Genomic DNA, 19,485 nt, shown 5'->3' on the forward strand with positions numbered 1-19,485 from the left:
AATGTAGTGAGATCCTCAAGAAATCTAATGAGACCCTCGATGTTGTGATAAAGAACCAACTAGAAATTAAGCATACACTGACTGAAATAAAGAATATTATACAGACTCCCAACAGCAGACCAGAGGAGCGCAAGAATCAAGTCAAAGATTCGAAATGCGAAGAAGCAAAAAACACCCAACTGGAAAAACAAAATGAAAAAAGAACCCGAAAATATGAAAATAGTGTAAGGAGCCTCTGGGACAGCTTCAAGCGTACCAACATCCGAATTATAGGGGTGCCAGAAGATGAGAGAGACCAAGATATTGAAAACCTATTTGAAGAAATAATGACAGAAAACTTCCCCTACCTGCTGAAAGAAATAGACTTACAGGTCTAGGAAGCTCAGAGAACCCCAAACAAAAGGAATCCAAAGAGGACCGCACCAAGACACATCATAATTAAAATGCCAAGAGCAAAAGACAAAGAGAGAATCTTAAAAGCAGCAAGAGAAAGAAACCCAGTTACCTACAAGGGAATACCCATACGACTGTCAGCTGATTTCTCAACAGAAACTTTGCAGGCCAGAAGGGAGTGGCAAGAAATATTCAAATTGATGAATGCCAAGAACCTACAACCAAGATTACTTTATCCAGCAAAGCTATCATTCAGAACTGAAGGTCAGATAAAGAGCTTCACAGATAAGGAAAAGCTAAAGGAGTTCATCACCACCAACCAGTATTATATGAAATGCTGAAAGGTATCCTTTAAGAAGAGGAAGAAGAAGAAAAAGGTAAAGATACAAATTATGAACAACAAACATGCATCTATCAACAAGTGAATCTAAGAATCAAGTGAACAAATAATCTGGTGATTATAATAGAATCAGGGACATAGAAAGGGAATGGACTGACTATTCTTGGGTGGGAAAGGGGTGTGGGAGATGGGGGAAGAGACTGAACAAAAATCGTGCACCTATGGATGAGGACAGTGGGTGGGGAGTGAGGGCGGAGGGTGGGGTGGGAACTGGGAGGAGGGGAGTTATGGGGGGAAAAAAGAGGAACAAATGTAATTATCTGAACAATAAAGATTTAATTAAAAATATATAAAAAGAAAAAAGTAAAATGATGAACACATACTTAGGTGGGTGCAGGACCAATTAACATGATAATGAAGGAATCTGTGGTATCTGTCTTGGCGCCCAGCACATTTGGTTGTGCCCCAAGGGGTCCAGAAAAAGGGAAGTTACAAGTTACCCAGACACTTCAACGGCATGTTATCATAGATGCAAAGAGATAGATAGGCTCAGTTCAGGTAAAGGTTGACCTTGTCAGTGAAGATACCAGCCTAGGATGTAACTACCCACCATAACTGCTTTTAGTTAAAGTTTAATTTCAGATCATCCTTTGTGGTTCCTTTAGGTCTCAGAGTTTGCACGACCGCCATGCAAGCCTCCCCTGAGCTTGTCAGGTTAGCATGTGGCCCCTTTCATACACAAATGTTTCTGTTGCACCTTGGAAACTTGAATTTTGAACTGGGCAGGATGCAAAGCTAGCTTCCCGGGTTCTTGTCCAGGTGGATTCAAAGAATGAAGCCACAGACAAAAGGTGGAAAAGGTGGAAATGTATTGAGAAACAAGCACAAACTCCCATGTGGGGAGGGGGAGAGAGTCCCTAAGTCCCTTTCTCTAAGGTTTATAAAGGCTGCAGTTCTTTGTGTCCTGATATCCCACCTGATTGGTCTATAGCAGCTTCAGAGCTCAAACCTCACATGGGGTTCCCCTCTTCTCTCCCTTGTGTTTTTCTATTCCCTTTGGCCTCCTCTTCCTTCTCTGAGTGAGTGGCTTCCTTTCCTGTACTCTGTAAATGCACACCTCCTGGCTGCTCCCTTATTCTGTGAAATGTATACCTTTGGGCAGCTCCCAGCTTTGCAGCCTTGTGGTTCTCCCCATGGAACCCCTAATTCCTAAAACTTCCTAAACCTGCCTATTTTACCCCTAAAAACTGCTTTCCCCTTCAGCCTGCATGGTGCTCTGTGGCCCCTCCAGTGAGCAGCTCCCACTGTGCCTCTGGGGGGCTCTGCAGTGCAGGGCTGAAGGGTCCAGCCAGTTGAGGGGAATGCCACTTCATATTTTATAATTTTTAAGTGATGGGATTTTGACTGATTGGTCTTTTACTTTGCAGCAGGCCCCTTTCCCCCAAATATCCTATCTAATAAAAGAGAAACATGCAAATTGATCATAACCCTAACACCCTTCCCATAGGCTAACCAGCAGGATATGCAAATTAACTGCCAACCAAGATGGCGGCCGGCAGCCATGCAGCTGAAGTGAACAAGAGGCTTGCTTGCTCCAGTGACGGAGGAAGCCAACATTCCCGGCCTGCTGCTGCTGGGCTCTGAGCTGCACTCTAAGCAACTATTTTGCAATTATAGAAGCTAAACAAGCTCCAGAGACCTGCTTTCAGCCAACTTTGGCCTCAGAGCTTAGAGCTGCAGTGATGGCAACAGAGTTTCAATTATAGAAGCCAAACAGACCCAGAACCTGCTTTCAGCCCTCAGAGCTGGAGCTGGCTCTCAGCTCCAGTGACAGCTATAGAAGGTAAATAAATCCCAGAATAAAAAAAGAAAAAGAAAAAAACGAGAGGCTGGGAGTTTAAGTTGCCCTCCAGCCTGAAAACAGCTCTCAGGCCCTCACCCAGACTGGCCAGGCACCCAGTGGGGACCCCCACCCTGAAGCGGGTGTGACCAGCTGCAAACAGCTATCAGCCCATCATCCAGGCTAGCCAGGCACCCAAGTGGGACCCCCACCTTGATCTGGGACACTTTCAGGGCAAACCATCTGCCCCCACCCATGCACCAGGCCTCTATCCTATACTACAGGCAGGGCGGGACAGCGTGAGCTGCCATCCGGGCCCCATGTGCAGCCCTGGGTAGTGGGGCATAAGCCCCTCCCCCAGCCGGGACCCCTGTGTGCCACCTGAGCCTCCAGCCGGGACCCCTGTGCCACCTAAGCCCCACACTGCTAAGCCCCGCCCCCAGCCTGGATCCTATGACTATTGGAGAGCAGTAAAGTACCGCTGGGCCCTGGGTCACTGTGGTGATCTGGCCGTCGGTAAGTAGAAAAGTGCGGCCTGTAGGCAGCCCCCAGCTGGGCCTGCTCCCCGGTTGCCATGGGGATCTGGGAGCAGGAGAGCCTGGCTTGCAAGCAGCACCCCCATCCTGGCCATAGCTCAAGGGAGAGTACAACATGCAGTGGAGGCCAGGAGCCTGAGAGATCAACACAGAGGGGCTCCTGCTCCAAGCCTCCATAGTGTGGCTGGGGGCAGGCCCCCAGCAGACACACACACACACACACACACACACACACACACAGTGCCTGCTCTGAGCCTCCAATGTGGCTGGGGGCAGACCCCCAGTGGGGACACACACACACACACACACACACACACACACACACACACGGCAACTGCTTCGAGCCTACGTGGCGTGGCTGGGGGCAGGCCCTAGCAAACAGACACACACACACACACACACACACACACACACACACACACACACACGGGATGCCTGCTCCGAGCCTCTGCTGCCAGACTGTGGCCATCAGTAGGACATCCACTGAGGGCTCCTGGTCTGTGAGAGGGGCAGGCTAGGCTGAGGGAACACCACCCCCCAGTGCAAGAATTTCATGCACCGGGCCTCTAGTCCTAATATATAAAAAACCAGGGGTCATCACTCTTAGGTTAGGTGGCTCAGGAGGTGGCAAAGGAAATAAAGAAAAGGAAGGAAGGAAGGAAAGTTTATTCTGCATCCCCAGGAGACCCATGTACCCCCAAGAACAGGGCACGTGGATTCACGCCAACAAGGAGAGGGGCAACCCCTTGATTACACCTGTCTGGGTGCCACTGGTCGTAAGCAAAACAGACATAGGTTTGGCCAGTATTGGACACTGGATGTCGTCAGCCATCTGGATCTTTGTCTGACATCCGAACAGAGGGCAGTCCTGAGATCCTACCTGCCAGGTGACTTGTTTGCCGTTCTGGTAGTGGGTTTCATGGACCTGGAACCTCCACACATAAGCGGGTGGGGGTGGGTGTAGGTTGCTCAGGGCCGGGAGGAGAAAGTGGAGTGGGAGGGCGGTTAAGCAGGACCTTAGTGGGGCCCAACACCTCACATTTATAGAAGTCATGCTGCTCCGGGGTCCTCTTGAGTCTGGAGAGGTGGTGCCAGGACAGGTCGTCAAGCTGGGGTCGTCAAGCAGCTTGGCTGCAGTGGGGGCTGTGAGGATTACAGTGTGAAGTCCCGTGCACCTAGGCTCCAAGGCTTGTGATTAGGTTCTTAAGGAGGACCGAGTCACCAGGGTGAAGGGCTGGTCCTTGGGAGTCCTGGTCGGTCGGCTCTCCCTCATCATTCCATGTCCGTTTCACCTGAAAATATTAAAAAACCTGAGCAAAACTGGAGGGTCCCTTGCCAGGTAAGAGCCTGTGAGGAATGATGAGTCATCCGGTCCTGGATGGTGTCACGGAATCTTCTTCGGGGATGGTGAGAGGCACTCGGTGAGCCTGAGAGAGGTAGGTATTTCAGTGAAAGTGGGAGGAAATGTTAGAATGGGCTGTTATCCAAGGGAAAAGGGAAGGGATGGAGCAGTGGAAGCCAGGGATCTGGATATGAGACTGGAGAAAAGGCGGGGGGAGGGAGGGAGCAGGTCGAGCAGCCTGTTCCCAGGCCTCTAGCCGCTTGGATTTTAAAACTGCCGCATTTTTCCTTTGGGAGGGGTAGAGGGGGATGGGGCGAGGTCAGAGCAGTTTTCAGTTCAGAGGAGGTCACAGTCGTGGAGGAGATAAGAAGATAAGGCTTTCACAGCGAAGACTGAGCTAGGCGAAAACTGAGCTAGGCGAAAACTGAGCTAGGCGACTGGTCTGGGACAACAGGCCCCATAACGGGACGCGTGGCAGTGGGGAATCAGCATCCCTGTAAAGGGAGGGGGCCAGGATTGGAAGGAGCAGGGAGGCTGAAGGGAAGAGTGGCCGCTAGGATGGTGAGGATATCTCGTTCTAACAGGGGTATGGGGCATGAAAACATGACTAAGCTATCATCAAGGAGGCAGGGAAGGGGTCCGGTGGCCAGCGGGCAGGTGGATTTGCCATTAATACCCATGACCAAGATCTTGGAAGGATAAAGGGGCCCTAAAAAGGAGGGCAGGACAGAGAAGGCAGCTCCCGTGTTAACCAGGAAGGTGACCCACTACCTTCATTGTGACCCGAGGCTAGGCGAGGGTGATGGGGGTCGTCGTGTCCAGGCTCCTTCAGTCTTCAGTCCGTCCCAGCATGGCCAGCAGCGGGTCATGACCTTGAAGGGCGGCCCCTCCACACTGGGGTGCAGAGGGCCCGCCACCTTTCCAGGGGCAGTCATTCTTCCAGTGGCGCTTTGGCCTCATGCCGGGCAGGGCTTGGTTGGAGCCGGCGGCCGGGGGCACTGCTTTGCCCAGTGGCCTTCATTTCCGCATTTGAATCATTCTCCGGTGGCGTTTCTTTCATTGTACCCCCACCGCTCACAGCCCCCTTGGGGCCATGGCGGCTGCCGTCGACCTCAGGGCCACAACTAAGGCGTGTCTGCAGGTGTACCTTCTGTCGAAGGCAGGCTTGCCATTCTGACTGTGCCTGCTCCCACCGGCATTAAAATCTTACAGGCTGTGTTCACTGGATCTCAGACAGGGGTTTAAGGACCAGTAAAGACCTTAAAGGTCAGTTAGAGAGTGGGGGCATAGATTCAGACCATGCCCTCAGTCCCTGCTGCCTCCCTCAGGGGTAGAATGGGCACAGAAATAGAAGAGGAATTCCTCCCAAAGGTAACTGGCCCACCACCTGTGAATTTAAAGTGCTGGCAGTCATGGGGGCAGAGTTTCGGCGGATCGCACAGAGGAAGGCGGGTGGTTAGAACTTACAGAGGGCACTGCGTGGGGTACAGGATTCTACAGCAGGGCTGTAAGGGAAGGGGAGAGAGCAGGAGAGGCAGCCTGGGTGGGCGTGGGAGAGACACCAGAATTCTTTGATGAACTCAGAGGGGTTGGCGGAGAAAGACACCAGCTGCAGTTCAATTGAGTTTAAAAGCCGCAACCATCTGGGTAGCGTGGCCGAGCGGTCTAAGGCACTGGATTAAAAGCCGCAACCTCCCGGGGGCGGGGCAGTGGGGAGGAGGGACAGAAGGAAGGTGGAGCCTGCGGATGCGCGCACGCACATGTGTGTGTGTGTGTGTGTGTGTGTGTGTACCGACTGGGGAAGCAGGTGGGGGTGGGGGCGGGGTTGCTGTCCCGGCGACTTGAGTTTCCGGCTCCTGCAGCGGCTATGGCGGTGGTGGTGGGGGCAGAGCAGGCAGACGGACCGACCACGTGGCAGCAGCGCCATGGAGGGGTGCGGGTTGTCTTCAAGCAGTTTGAGTTTCCGGCCGCCATTGGGGGGGGGGGGCAGAAGAGGGGAGGCAGGGTTAGCAGGTAAGGGCGGAAGACGGGAGGCAGGATCAGTAGTTAATGACAGAGAAGGCATGGCTGGAGGAGGGTCTGGCAGGGAGGGAGGAGGAGAGAGGGTGTTGACGGACAGGGGCACCAAGCCAGTGGCTTTAGCCGAGGGGAATTTGCAGTGGTCTCCAGTGAAGGGGAGTGGGAGGACGCGGAGACGATGATGATGATGGCGCCGGTGCCGGCGCTGGCGCCGCCACCCACACATAGCACATGAACCCACTCCCACACACACATACCACACACACTGAGGGCTCGGTAGTGCACTGCGCGGCAGCGCAGAGAGAGCCCGGAGGGATGAGGGAGGACAGGGCGAGGAGAGACGTGGAAGGAACTTTCGGGGGAGGGACGGGGACGCAGCAGAGAGAGGGAGCACTTTTCAGTGAAAGAGAGAGAGAGACTTGGGCACATTTCCCAGTTCGCTGGCAGAAATTACTGAGATCGGTGAAGACGGTAAAGTCAGGGTTCCGTTTTCATACTGAGGCCATGCTACGTTACAGAAAAAGGACACAGGTCCGGGACAGGCCCCATGTTTAGCCAGATTGGCAAGCCGACACCCTAGAGGTGTGCTCAAGTCAGGTTTGGAATTTGGATTCCCCCTGTGCTTGATCCCCGTGGCCTGTAGCGGGGCTAAAGGCTGGCATCCCAGTGGTTTAACCCATGCTATGGACGGACGGAGGGACCGTGGGCGGGGTAGAGGCATCCCTGCTACCTTCCCAGGTCTGAAGGAGCCTTCCTGGAAAGGTCCGGAAAAGGCAATTCCTGACGCGGCCGCATTTTACGGACAGAGATGCCAGCGGGCGGGCGGCCACATGGGACCGGCACGAGTGTGGGCGGGACTCACCGCTGATGCTGCCAAACTGGGAAAAGATGCTGAGCTGAAGAGATGAGGTCCTGATGGGTCCAGAGCCACGAGGAGGGAGAGGCGGGCACCCCGAGCCGTGGAGGGACGGCCAAATGGGGTGCTCGCGCCACCCAGGTTTCAAGGCACCAAATGTTAGGTCAGGTGGCTCAGGAGGCAGCGAAGGAAATAAAGAGAGTTGATCAGAAAAGGAAGGAAGGAAGGAAAGTTTATTCTGCATCCCCGGGAGACCCACATACCCCAAGGACAGGGCACGTGGATTCACGCCAACAGGGAGGGGGGCGCTTTTTTTATACTGCGGTTGGGTGAGGGGCAGGGACATGAGCTAAGGTATTCAGCTGAGGAAGTTTCAGCTGCAGAGGGTCAACAAAGTATTCAGGAAGGAGTCAGTATCTGTTTGGGGGTCTTGGAGAAGCCAGTATCTGTGTCTGGCACGCTGATCTGTGAGAAATTCCAGGGGAGTCCATTGTCTCATCACATGTCTGCATGTATCTGATCCTGGGCTCTCTCCGACCTTACAATCACAACCAAAACAACTTAATGGACAACCAAACAGCAGGCTGGGTGGGGCAACAAGGCTGGCAGGGGGGTTAGTGATGGACAACCAAACGACTGAACAGCAGGCTGTGTGGGGCGACCAGGCTGGCAGGCAGGGCAGTTCGGGGGAGACCAGGCAGGCATGGGGTAGGAAGTTTGGGGTGACCAGGCCAGCAGTGGGGGCAGTGAAGGGCCACCAGGCCAGCAGGGGGCAAGCAGGACAGCATGGAGGGGGCAGCTAGGGGTAACCAGGCTGGCAGGGGGCAGTAAGGGGCAACCAATCTGGCAGGGGAGGCAATTAGGAGTGACCAGGTCAGCGGGGGGGGGGGGGGGGGTCAGTAAGGGGTGATCAGGCAGGCAGGCAGGCAGGTGAGCAGTAAGGAGCCAGCAGTCCTGGATTGTGAGAGGATGTCTAACTGTCCAAAACTGGCAGTCGGACATCTCCCAAGGGGTCTGGGATTGGAGAGGTGCAGCCAGGGCTGAGGGAACCCACTGCCCCCGTGCATGAATTTTGTGCACTGGCCTCTAGAGTGTGTGTGTGTGTGTGTGTGTGTGTGTGTGTGTGTGTGTGTGTGTAGATAGATAGATAGATAGATAGATAGATAGATAGATAGATAGGGATACAGATAGAGATAGAGATAGAGATAGAGATAGAGATAGAGATAGAGATAGAGATAGAGAGAGAGAGATAGAGATAGAGATAGAGATAGAGGTAGAGGTAGAGATAGAGATATATGACTTGGTACTTTCAACCCCATCCTCCCATCCTTTCGGGTTGATGGTGACTATATGTTGAAGCTGCCATTAAAATCCTTGAACTACAGGATCTGGAGAGCATCCAGGTTAGTGAACGTGTGGAGGTGCTAGAAGGGTGGCGTGCGAATAGGGGGCATGGAAGCTCCTAGTCCCTTCCCCAGTACCATGCCCTATACATCTCTTTCACCACTTTTTTTAATCCCCACCCAAGGATATGTTTTTATTGATTTGAGAGAGAGAGAGAAAGAGAAACATCAATGTGAGAATCACCTACATCAATTGGTTGATTCTTGTATGCACCCCAACTGGGGATGGAACTCACAACCTAGGTGTGTGTCCTGACTGGGATTTGAACCCTCAGTCTTTTGGTGCATGGGGTGATGCTCCAACCAACTGAGCCACCCAACCAGGGCCTGTGTCATATCTATTCTAATAAAAAGGTAGTATCCTAATTAGACCAGGAGACCATCCCAGAGACCTTCAAGATGTCCTTCCAGACAAAGCCATGGTAGCAGGGCCGAGGCAGAGGAAGTTAGGGGTGATCAAGCCAGCAGGGGAGGGCAGTTGGGGGTTATCAGGCCTGTGGGGGCGGCAGTTGGTGGCAGTTGGGGGTGATGAGGCCGGAGGAGAGGGCAGTTGGGGGCGAACAGGCCGGCAGGCAGAGTGGTTAGTGGTGATCAGGCAGGCAGGCAGGTGAGCGGTTAGGAGCCAGTGGTCCTGGATTGAGAGAGGGATGACTGACTGCTGGTTTACGCCCAATCCGCTATGGACATCCCCTGAGGTGTCCCAGATTGGAGAGGATGCTGGCCAGCTGAGGTACACACCCCACCCCCTGTGCACCGAGCCACTAGTCCTTTATAATAAACCAATGATCTAACCCATTTTCCTGGATTCTGTGAGCCCTTCTAGAAAATTATTGAACCCAAGGAAAAGTTGTGGAAATCCCTGGAAAAAAAAATTTGTGGGTAACCTGGGACCCATTATCTGGGATTGGCATGTGAAGTTGGGGCAGATTGGTGGGACAGAACCCTTAACCTGTGGGGTCTTCAATAACTCCTGTTGGTGTCAGAACTGAGTTAATCAGAGGAAACAAAGTCGGTGTCCACAGAGACTGGAAATAGCTTGGTGGGGAAATCCCACAGCTGGTCTGGACTGTGAGAGTTGTAGAGGAGAAACAGAGGTGACTTTCCCTTTTCGGGCCCCGAGGAGGCCCCAGAAGAGCCAGCCGCCCTGGGTCTGAAGGATGAATCAGGTCAGGCAGCCCTGGGGGAGGGCCAGGTGGGGCTGATTGGGTGTGGAGAGGCCCCAGGGCTGGGTCTCAAAGGACCCAAAATCCTGGGATAAAGAGTCTCGTTCTGGAAGAGTCAGGCACACAGAATGCACTCAATCAATGTGTATTTAATTAATTTTTATTTTGCTCAAAAGTTGACTTTGTTCATACTCAAAATATAAGCTGTGTGTAGCATGTTGCTTCACACATTCCCCAAGAAGGTGGAGCCTTCTCCTTCTGGCCAGGTGATTGGAAAGGATTCCTGTCAATAATACATTTTCTGGGTCTTCTTTTCGCTGGCCTACAAGAGAAGGTGGGTGTGTCAGACAGGGCCCAGAGCTGACAATGGGAGGAGGGTATGGGCAGTCAGTTTGAAGGGGCTGCCAGACCTCCAGGCCAATGGAGGGCCCAACTACCTTCTTGGATCTGAACTGTGCCTCCATCAAACCATCCCCAGCCCTCCCTCCTACCAAATGCGGCCCCCAACCCTACCCCCAGCAACCCCCAGACCTCCCCAGATGCTAATCCCAGGCTTGCTCTGACCTTAGTCAAGTAGGTGACGCCGATTCCTAGGAGTATTACTGCTGCGCCCACGGATAGCACAAGCGCACAGGACCCCGATGCCCACATTTTCAGACCACCTAGTCCCTATATGGAGGAAGAAAGGGGAAGGGTGACCTGTGACCCCAGGCTCACCCCACAGGATAGAGACAATGAGGGAACTATGGGGCTCAGGATTCCGGCTGACAGGATGGGTGGAACCAGGGGGAAGAGGAACACTCAAGATAGCCCCATCCACTGAGCTCAGTGGGAAGAATAGGTTTCAAGGCAGATGCTGGCTCTGCTCCACCCTCTGTAGTGAGCAACTGGTGGCCTCAGGATGGCCCTTGGCCCTCTGGGCGCTGCCACCTCATAGGTCATGGGGATGGCACTCTCCACCCCCTGGGCTGGAGGGAGAAAGCAAGTGGCCAGTGGAGCTGCTCACAGGGTGAGCTGGGCACACTGTAGAGCAGGGGTCGTCAAACTACGGCCCGCGGGCCACATGAGGCCCGCCAAAAATATTTATCCGGCCTACCGGGTGTTTTTGTCGCTACTGTCTGCATAGGAATTTGTTCATTGTTTCCCTTTTAAACTATAGTCCGGCCCTCCAACGGTCTGAGGGACAGTGAACTGGCCTCCTGTTTAAAAAGTTTGAGGGTCTTTCAGGCTCTGGGGGATGTGGCCCTTCTGACACCCCAGCAGGTGATGGAGGCTGAGGGGTCCCTGTGTAACCGGATAACCAGTGGGTCTGTGCTGCCTGTCACTCCCTGAGCCAATTTAGCAGAGCGCTTATTCCAATATTCCTGGCAGTGCTGGTGAGCAGCAGGTCATCCCCAAACATCTGCTCTGCACCTCACCATAAGCCCGCTGCTTATATTGGGTAGAAGGACAAAGATTGCATGGGGAAGTAGGCAAGGGTATGCCAAATGGGCAGTTTGCAGGTAATACAGGCTGGAGATTTGCAAAGGCCTGAGCATCTGCAAAGGCAGGGGGTCTTCAAAGGGCTGGTGATATGGGAAGGGCTCCAGGCTCTGGTTTCTACAACTAGGTTGTTAGTCTCTCCATGATAATAGGCAGCTCCCTGGTGGGGGAGGATGGGCTGCATTTCCAGGTGATCTCCCAGCCAGGTCAGAATGGGCCTTATTTCATCAGAACAAAACAATCACGGTTAACAGAGCATGATTAATGTTTCTTACAATTTCAGTTGGTCCCCAATATTCTAGTTCTGCCCCTATCACCTGGGTCCTCTGAGAACTGGCCTGTCGCTTGAGATACCCCATTCCATGATACTGGGGTCTTAGCCCAGGGGGAAGCAGTGGGCCCCTTATAGGCCCTTAGTTGTCCTGGGTGCACCCTGTCAGTGGGGGAAATGACCAGAGTCCTGTTTTTATCCCAGTAACTGGTGGCTGGGCATGGCCAGGCCTGGCTGAATCTTACCATACAGAGGACCAATGAGTGATGTTTTCCTTCCGCCATCTTCTCAAGGAATCAGAGCTCACACCTGTGGGGAGAACATCCAAGTCACCTTCCCACACACTCCAATTCCCCTAGAACCTCTGGGATCTGCTGCTCCAAGGCGGAAGCCTGTCCAACCTCACAGATCCAGCCCTGAGGGGATCACCTGGACAACAAGAGACCTGAGGGTTAATGGCCCTGGACCAGGCCCATTCTCTGGGGGTGGAGGGATGGGGGGTTATCTGTGGAGTCCTAGGTCCAAGCTTTCCCTTGGGCTCAGGAGTCTCCTCTGCAGGCCTGGGGGAGAGCTCACCTATCCCCCACCCTCCATTGCCTTTGAGCTCCCCAGCCTGGGTGGGGCTTCCTGTTGTAGGAGACATGCCTCTATGATTTATTCATTTTCATAGAAAAGAAACAGCATGTAGCCAGTCAGTTACTGAATTTCCTCAGAGCAAACAGGATGTGGTAGGGGAGGTGTGGAGAGATTATTAGAGCTGTGCAGCTAGCTGGTAGCACAATTTCCAGGAAGATTCTGTAGACAAAGGGAGGTGGAGACAAGTAGAAAATGCCTCAGCCAATAAAAAAACAAACAAACAAACAACCAATAGGACACAATTCGACCTAGGTGATTTAAAGGAGAGTATGTAAACTCCATATACTCAGCCAAAGAACTGGAGGAGGGACTTTCTCACAAGAGGATAAATATTGCCTGTGCCAGCTAATTCAGGTGAGCCTGCACCAACGGACACCTGCTCTCGAGAAAGTTTTAAAAGTCTCCTTTCGCCAGACTCTGTGTCTGAGTCTGTTATTTGAATTCAGACAGATGAGCCTTTCCCACCCTGTCTCCTCACCCACCGTGGGAAACTGTTTTTTGAGGGAGCCCCTGTGGCCACCAGCCCAGGCTTTGCCCCACCTCCTGCCCATCCTCTGCAGCCCCTCCAGCTGTGCCCCACCCACACCTTGAAAACCCAGACTTGGCTCCTGGGGCCCTGGGCCCCTCTCCTCTGTTCCCGGGGTCTATGGGGATACTCACCAGCAGCCCCTCCCCCTTCCCTGTCCACCAGGCTATTTCCTTTGGCTGCTCAGAATTCCTGACACCCCTCCTCCCCCAACTCACTGCTCCCAGCAGGACCCATGGATAAGAACCTGCCCTGGGACACATCTGGGGAGGACCTGAGGGGGTGGCCATCTGACAGGTGGTAGTGGGGTGAGGGTGACCCCACTGGGTGCAGAGAAAGGAACAGCTGGGGTTCCTTGACCCACTGACACTCCCTGCCCAGCTCCCCCCACACATTCTAAGGCCAGGGTGTCAGGTAACCCTGGCTCTCACCCTTTGTCCTCAGTTGCCCCTTCTGAAGGCAGATCTGCTTCCTGCCTGCAAATCATTTCCCTGCTGTATCTAGGGCCCCCTTGGCTGAGGACCCCATTCCCTGAGGCTGAGCCTGCCGCCCTGTTCCAGATAACGAACCCCCTGTTGGACTCTCACATCTTGGTGAGGCAGCTCTCCTACCCTGGACCCCCTGCCCGTCCCCCTGCTCTTACCTTGAGAAAGAGACCAACCTCTCGCCTCCTGCTCTGGCTGGTCTGACCCAGAAACAGACTTGGGACTTTGCTTTCCGCTCTTCCCGGTGTGTATCCAGTGGTTTCCCTGAAATCATGTGACTTTTTTTCTGAGGTGATTATGGTTCAGTTGTTTTGTTTCTCTTTCACTTGTTCTGAAGAAAAAGCAGTTAACACATAGCTTTTTGGGAGTCAACTAAGGACAACTAAGGGCAAGGGTCAAAGGGAGAAAATCAATGCCTGGGCAGGCTTGCCTCATGGCTCCTAGAGGAGAAATATAGCTGAAGCCCCAGACAGTAGGGGCAGTGCCAGGGGGTGGTGGGGACTGAGGCCAAAGATTCCATAATTCGGAGTCATTTGAAGAGGACCCCGAGCCTGTTATGTAATCAGAGCCCCAGGTCCAGTCCCTGCCCCACAGACTGCAGCCCCCATCCTGAACTCAGAATCCCCGGAGCCAACATTTTTAGCGAAGGCCCTTCCCCTGGAAGCTCACAGTGGTAGAAATGCTCTCAGCAATGTCGCAGGAATCAGGCAAACACTGGAAACTGGATCAGCAAGGCCAATTTACCCCTGCACAGAAGGGTGCTCTGCCAGCTGGAAATCAAGGGCAAAGCACACCGAAAGGGAGGTCTGATGGGGTTTTATTTCCTGATGTGGGGTCTGACCTGCCCCTCAGTCTGAACTCTGACTTTATTGGTCAGGGCTCAGAGCTCGGCTTCCCATTATTGCAGGATTGGCTAATTCAGAGGAAGGGGAGGGGTAAGACAGAGCCCAAGATGGTAGCCCCCAGGGAGCTGCAAGTCATGCGGGCCAAAGTGGCAGCTGTCTAAATGGTTCTTTAACCGATGTTAATGAAAAAAACAACAACATTGAAACCTGTAAAAAATTTTGTGAGTTTATTTGAGCCAAACTGTTGACAATTGCCGGAAGCAGAACCTCAATGAATTGAGGTAATGCTCCAGAGTGGCAAGGTTACTTTTATTAAATTTCTTATCTAATTTGGATGTCTTTCTTTTTTTTTTCTTTTAAATTAAATCTTGATTGTTCAGATTACTAGAGTTGTTCCTCTTTTTTCCCCCATAACTTCTCTCCACCCAGTTCCCACCCCACCCTCTGCCCTTACCACCACCCCCCGTCCTCATCCATAGGTGTATGATTTTTCTCCAGTCTCTTCCTGCACTCCCCACACCCCTTTTACCCTGAGAATTGTCAGTCCACTCCCTTTCTATGCCCCTGGTTCTATTATATTCACCAGTTTATTCTGTTCATCAAATTATTTATTCACTTGTTTTTTAGATTCACTTATTGATAGATATGTTTTTGTTATTCATAATTTGTATCTTTACCTTTTTCTTCTTCTTCCTCTTCTTAAAAGATACCTTTCAGCATTTCATCTAATACTGGTTTGGTGGTGATGAACTCCTTTAGCTTTTTCTTATCTGTGAAGCTCTTTATCTGACCTTCAATTCTGAATGATAGCTTTGCTGGATAAAGTAATCTTGGTTGTAGGTTCTTGGCATTCATCACTTTGAATATTTCTTGCCACTCCCTTCTGGCCTGCATGGTTTCTGTTGAGAAATCAGCTGACAGTCCTATGGGTACTCCCTCGTAGGTAACTGACTGTTTTTCTCTTGCTGCTTTTAAGATTCTCTCTTTGTCTTCTGCTCTTGGTATTTTAATTATGATGTGTCTTGGTGTGGTCCTCTTTGGATTCCTTTTGTTTGGGGTTCTCTGCACTTCCTGGACTTGTAAGTCTATTTCTTTCACGAGGTAGGGGAAGTTTTCTGTCATTATTTCTTCAAATAGGTTTTCAATATCTTGCCCTCTCTTTTCTTCTGGCCCCCCTATAATTCTGATGTTGGTACGCTTGAAGTTGTCCCAGAGGCTCCTTACACTATCTTCATATTTTTGGATTCTTTTTTCTTTTTGTTTTTCCAGTTGGTTGTTTTTTGCTTCTTCGTATTTCAAATCTTTGACTTGATTCTTGGGATCCTCTAGTCTGCTGTTGGATCTCTCTGCACTTTACTTTCACACCTCCTCTGAGTCTCAGTGTGCTTTTCTCTTTCCTTCTAGTTGCAGAATTTCCACTCAGCCAGCCTTTCTGTGGTTCTGGATGATGTCCATTTTGTCTTTTAGTTGTATTTTTGAAGTGGTTGTGCGAGGCAGCAATTTTCGGTGTTTACCTATGCCACCATCTTCGTTTCCCCTCCCGAGGTTACATTTGTATTTATACATTGCAATTGAAGGAGGGACGTAGGTGGATTACATGAAATTCATTGGTGATAGAGTAAGGAGGAGGGATAAAGCAAAGCAGGGGAAACGCCTGGGATTGGATAAAAAGTAAAATGATGGACACATTCTTAGGTGGGTGCAGGAACAATTAACATGATAATGAAGGAATTTGTGGTATCTGTCCTGGCACCCAGCACATTAGGTTGTGCCCCAAGGGATCCAGAAAAAGGGAAGTTACAAGTTACAAGATATTTCAAGAGTATGTTATTATAGATGCAAAAAGACAGATAGTCTCAGTTAAGGTAAAGGTTGACCTTGTCAGTGAAGATACTGGCTTAGGATGTACAATTGCTTTTAGTTCAAGTTTGATTTCAGCCGAAAATGGTTTGGCTCAGTGGATAGAGCGTCAGCCTGCGGACTGAAAGGTCCAGGTTCGATTCCGGTCAAGGGCATGTACCTTCGTTGCGGGCACATCCCCAGTAGGAGATGTGCAGGAGGCAGCTGATCAATGTTTCTCTCTCATCGATGTTTCTAACTCTCTCTCTCCCTTCCTCTCTGTAAAAAATCAATAAAATAGCCAAAACCGGTTTGGCTCAGTGGATAGAGTGTCGGCCTGCGGACTGAAGGGTCCCAGGTTCGATTCCGGTCAAGGGCATGTACCTGGGTTGTGGGCACATCCCCGGTGGGGAATGTGCAGGAGGCGGCTGGTCGATGTTTCTCTCCCATCGATGTTTCTGACTCTCTATCCCTCTCCCTTCCTCTCTGTAAAAAATCAATAAAATATATTTTTTTTAAAAAGTTTAATTTCAGACCATCCTTTGTGGTTACTTTAGGTCTCTGAGTTTGCAAGACTGCCATGCAGGCCTTCCCTGAGCTTGTCAGGTTAGCATGCGACTCCTTCCATCCACAAATGTTTCTGTTGCACCTTTGAAACTCGAATATCAAACTGGGCAGGATGCAAAGGTGGTTACCTGGGTTCTTGTCTAGGTGGATTCGAAGAATGAAGCCATGGACAGAAGGTTGTATAGGAAAATGTGGAAATTTATTCATAAACAAGCACAGACTCCCATGTGGGGAAGGGGAGAGAGTCCCACTAAGTCCCTTTCTCTAAGGTTTATTAAGGCTGCAGTTGTTTGTGTACTGATATCCCCCCTGATTGGTCTATAGCAGCTTCAGAGCTCAATCCCCATGTGAGTTCCCCTCTTCTCTCCCTTGTGTTTTTCTATTCCCTTTGGCCTCCTCTTCCTTCTCTGAGTGAGTGGCTTCCTTCCCTCTACTCTGTAAATGCACACCTCCTGGCTGCTCCCTTATTCTGTGAATGAACACCTTTGGGCAGCTCCCAACTTTGCAGCCTTGTGGTTCTCCCCATGGAACCGCTAATTCCTAAAACTTCCTAAACCTGCCTATTTTACCCCTAAAAACTGCTTTCACCTTCAGCCTGCATGGTGCTCTGTGGCCCCTCCAGTGAGCAGCTCCCACTGTGCCTCTGGGGGGTTCTGCAGTGCGGGGCTGAAGGGTCTGGCCAGTTGAGGGGAATGCCACTTCATATTTTATAATTTTTAAGTGATGGGATTTTGACTCATTGGTCTTTTACTTTTCAGCAGGTCCCCTGCCCCCAAGTATCCTAATATATAAAAAGCCAGGGGCCATCACGACCAAAACAACTGGAGGAACAACTGAACAGCAGGCTGGGTGGGGAAACAAGGTTGGCAGCGTGTTAGTAAGGGGCAACCAAATGACTGAACAGCAGGCTGTGTGGGGTGACCAGGCCATCAGGGAGGCAGTTGGGGGTGACCAGGCCACCAAGGAGGCAGTTGGGGGCAAACAGGCTGGCAGGCAGAGGCAGTTAGGGGTGATCAGGTTGGCAGGCGGGGCAGTTAGGGGTGATCAGGCAGGCAGGCAGGTGAGCCGTTAGAAGTAGCAGTCCCAGAGAACCAAGATGGCGACATAAGGTACAAACCTATACGTGCTGCCCCCACAACAACATTAAAACCACAACTATATGGGAGAAACCAAGATGGTGGCATAGGTAAACACCGGAAATTGCTGCCTCTGACAACAACTTCAAAAATACAACGAAAAGACAAAACAGACATCATCCAGAACTACAGGAAGGCTGGCTGAGTGGAAATTCTACAACTAGAAGGAAAGAGAAAAGCACATTGAGACTCAGAGGAGCTGCGGAAGTAAAGTGCAGAGGTACGGAGGCTCGAGCACTCGGAAAGGGGCTGGCACCTGAGGATGTGGCTGTCTTTTTGAATCGGGAGGGAGTCACAAGCTCCCGACTGCTCTGAACTCCACTTCCAGGAAGTCTCTGGGGACCCAGGACTCATACGGGGAGAAACTGGACTGTCTGGCAGCAGGCAGAATTCAGAACTTGAGGGCGCCTTTCCCTCAGAGGCGCTTGCAGCGATTACCAGGACACTGAGATTCAGGGCCCCTGAGGGCAAGGCTGAGGATCAGCCATAGCTGCTTGCTCTGCCCTGTTGATTCCTTGAGACCCCGCCCCACCCAGGCTGGGGCAGAGGCTTTTGCATATGAATGCCCTGGCCCTTTGCAATCTGAAAATTACCTAACAAATTGCAGCTGGGTCAGACAGACCCAGAACTTCCAAGAGAAGGCTCAAGGCCCCCCAGCAGCTTGCATTGCTTCACAGTTGGGCCTCATCCGGGCACCTCCAAACCCCCAAAAAAGGAAGGGGAATCTGAAGATCTCCTCAGACCCATGTGATACACTCAGGGGGCAGACTCAGTGAGCACCAAAGCCCCACTGAAGCAAGTCTTTCCCAAGAAGGGTGTCTTCAGCACAGAAGTTCTCCCACTGCAGACACAGCTGATTCTCACAGCCAATTGGCCTGGAGGTCAATTCCTCCCAGTGATACCTACAACAATCAAGGCTTAACTATAACAACACTGTGCACAAAGCCCACAAGGAGGTGCACCAAGAGTGTCCACCTCAGGTAATTGGGGAGGCTGAGCCACTGGGCCCTATAGGACACCTAGCACACAAAGCCACTCTACCAACACAGGGAAGCATAAAAAATGCGGAGACAAAGAAACAGGTCACAAATGACAGAAATAGAGGAAAGCAAATGACTGGATATAGAGTTCAAACCACGGTTATAAGGTTTTTCAAGAATTTTCTGGGAACCGCTGATAAATTTAGTGAGACCCTGGAGGATATGAAAAAAGACCAACTAGAAATTAAGCATACACTGACTGAAATAAAGAATAATATACAGAGATCCAACAGCAGACAGGAGAATCCCAAGAATCAAGTCAAAGATTTGAAATACGAAGAAGCAAAAAATACCCAACCGGAAAAGCAAAAACCAAAAAGAATCCAAAAATATGAAGATAGTGTAAGGAGCCTCTGGGACAACTTCAAACGTACCAACATCAGAATTATAGGGGTGCCAGAAGAAGAGAGAGGGCAAGATATTAAAAACCTATTTGAAGAAATAATGACAGAAAACTTCCCCTACCTCGTGAAAGAAATAGACTTACAAGTCCAGGAAGTGTAGAGAACCCCAAACAAAAGGAATCCAAAGAGGACCACACCAAGACACATCATAATTAAAATACCAAGAGCAGAAGACAAAGAGAGAATCTTAAAAGCAGCAAGAGAAAAAAAGTCAGTTACCTACGAGGGAATACCCATACGACTGTCAGCTGATTTCTCAACAGAAACTATGCAGGCCAGAAGGGAGTGACAAGAAATATTTAAAGTGATGAATACCAAGAACCTACAACCAAGATTACGTTATCCAGCAAAGCTATCATTCA

The 19,485-nt window shown here is 51.1% G+C and overlaps 1 long non-coding RNA gene across 3 annotated transcripts; it reads right to left on the reverse strand.

Annotated features, from left to right (window-relative positions):
• Nucleotides 1–10,036: 10,036 nt before the first annotated feature.
• LOC118656870 lies at nucleotides 10,037–14,095 on the reverse strand. 3 transcript variants are annotated; one of them, XR_004967729.1, is made up of 5 exons: nucleotides 13,962–14,095; nucleotides 13,451–13,623; nucleotides 11,891–11,954; nucleotides 10,457–10,561; nucleotides 10,037–10,214 (listed from the first exon to the last, which is right to left on the reverse strand). It is a non-coding gene; the product is annotated as an uncharacterized LOC118656870 (long non-coding RNA). The 3 variants fall into 3 exon arrangements; XR_004967731.1 differs by having other exon boundaries at nucleotides 13,451–13,556; nucleotides 13,962–14,079; XR_004967730.1 differs by having other exon boundaries at nucleotides 13,451–13,649; nucleotides 13,962–13,976.
• Between the last annotated feature and the right edge of the window lie 5,390 nt (nucleotides 14,096–19,485).

The sequence above is a fragment of the Myotis myotis genome, unplaced genomic scaffold (assembly GCF_014108235.1).
Source record: "Myotis myotis isolate mMyoMyo1 unplaced genomic scaffold, mMyoMyo1.p scaffold_m19_p_5, whole genome shotgun sequence".
Taxonomy (NCBI): Eukaryota; Metazoa; Chordata; class Mammalia; order Chiroptera; family Vespertilionidae; genus Myotis; species Myotis myotis.